Genomic DNA, 2,244 nt, shown 5'->3' on the forward strand with positions numbered 1-2,244 from the left:
AAACGGATCGAAGGCGATTAGATACCGCCCTAGTTCTAACCGTAAACGATGCAATCAGCAATTGGGAGACGCTACTACATTCGGTGCTCTCAGTAGCTTTGCCGGAAACAAAATCGGGTTCCGGGGGAAGTAGGTTGCAAATTTGAAACTTAAAGGAATTGACGGAAGGGCACCACAAGAAGTGGAGCTTGCGGCTTAATTTGACTCAACACGGGAAAACTTACCAGGTCCGAACTTATCGAGGTAAGACAGATTAAGAGCTCTTTCTCAAATTTAAGGGTAGTGGTGCATGGCCGTTCTTAGTTCGTGGAATGATTTGTCTGGTTAATTCCGATAACGAACGCGACTCAAAAAGCTAACTAGAACGCTGTCAGCAGTGTGCCTCCGGGCGCACCTGACGTTACGGGGCGGCGGCGCCTTCGCGGGCGGTCGTCGCACTAGTTTGCCCTGCTTAGCGGGACAACTTGTGTTTAGCAAGGTGAGAGTGAGCGATAACAGGTCCGTGATGCCCTTAGATGTTCTGGGCTGCACGCGTGCTACTCATGTGGGCAGCAGCGTGTTCTCGCCAATAGGCGCCCCCATTCCGAGAGGAACGGGAAATCACCCAAATGCTCATTTAGTTGGATGGGGACTGCAACGGTCCCCATGAACCTGGAATTTCTAGTAAGTGCTAGTCATTAGCTAGCGCTGATTACGTCCCTGCCCTTTGTAACACAACCGCCCGTCGCTACTACCGATGGATTATTTAGTGAGGTCTCTGGAGGCATACCTCCCGCGGTTCCTTCGTGAGCTGCAGTTGGGCACGGCCGCAGTTGACGAACTTGATGATTTAGAGGAAGTAAAAGTCGTAACAAGTTTCGTAGGTGAACCTGCGGAAGGATCATTACCGATCAAACAAGTCCGGGAGTGAGGTTGCCAAAACGCATCGTCGGCATCACATGCTGACGCGCACGCTACAACCACAAGATGGTGTAGCACACTTGGTAGAGTTGAGCGAAAAGCAACTCTTTCAAAGGGATACACATACCACTGCCTCGGCGCAGGTCAGTAAAGACGCACACTTTGGCAGTACCGGGTACCTTATACACTGACTGATTGTCGTGTCACAACGGGGTGATCGACAGTCGCACTTTGGCGTGCTCGGCTCCGCAACCGTCGGGGCCGTGGGCGCCTGCAGTGTGGTACTAGGGAACCAGAGTTGTGTGTTGGTTTGGTATAATGGACATATCATTACCCATCAAACAAGTCCGGGAGTGAGGTTGCCAAACGCATCGTCGGCACAATATGCTGACGCGCACGCTACAACCACAAGATGGTGTAGCACACTTGGTAGAGTTGAGCGAAAGCAACTCTTTCAAAGGGATACACATACCACTGCCTCGGCGAAGGTCAGTAAAGATGCACACTTTGGTAGTACCGGGTACCTTATACACTGACTGATTGTCGTGTCACAACGGGGTGATCGACAGTCGCACTTTGGCGTGCTCGGCTCCGCAACCGTCGGGGCCGTGGGCGCCTTGCAGTGTGGTACTAGGGAACCAGAGTTGTGTGTTGGTATGTGTATAATGGATGGATGGACGTCGGTTCATTCATCAACTAGTTCGGTGTGTACGTAAACCCTAGGCAGGGGATCACTCGGCTCATGGATCGATGAAGACCGCAGCTAAATGCGCGTCAGAATGTGAACTGCAGGACACATGAACATCGACACGTTGAACGCATATGGCGCATCGGACGACTCAACCCGACCGATGCACACATCCTTGAGTGCCTACCAAGTTATCTCAACACTCTAACCAAACTGACCGTCCTGAACCCCATCATAGGGGGGTAGGCTGTCGCAGCATGGCGTGCTCGGATCCGCATCCTTGTCGGGACCGTGGGCGCTGAAAGTGAGAGTGCTAACACAGAGAGACATACGAGGTATGGTACACAAACCTAAACACACACACACACATGTGAGCATGGGTGAAGAGCGAGCGCGCGTCAAGTCGCACGGTTCGACCTCTAGTATCAACCAACGGATGTATCCACCACAGCATATAAGGTTATCACCAATTGCACGGGGACTTCCACCGGTTGGCTCGGGTCGAGTAACACTTGCGGCCCAACGCGCTCGTATCTTTCCTCGCATCCAGTTGCAGTCGCGAGACGTGCTCACGCCGTGTGGGTGAGTGAGGTTAGCACGACAGGGGTGATTTATCACCGCTTCTCCCGTCGCATCATTGTGACAGTGGAGTCTGT

The 2,244-nt window shown here is 52.6% G+C and overlaps 1 non-coding gene across 1 annotated transcript; it reads left to right on the plus strand.

Annotated features, from left to right (window-relative positions):
* The first annotated feature begins 1,615 nt into the window (after nucleotides 1-1,615).
* On the plus strand, nucleotides 1,616-1,773 carry LOC118515726. Its single transcript, XR_004907358.1, has one exon. It is a non-coding gene; the product is annotated as a 5.8S ribosomal RNA (ribosomal RNA).
* The last annotated feature ends 471 nt before the right edge of the window (nucleotides 1,774-2,244 follow it).

This window comes from Anopheles stephensi, unplaced genomic scaffold, assembly GCF_013141755.1.
Source record: "Anopheles stephensi strain Indian unplaced genomic scaffold, UCI_ANSTEP_V1.0 ucontig182, whole genome shotgun sequence".
In the NCBI taxonomy this organism is placed as follows: domain Eukaryota; kingdom Metazoa; phylum Arthropoda; class Insecta; order Diptera; family Culicidae; genus Anopheles; species Anopheles stephensi.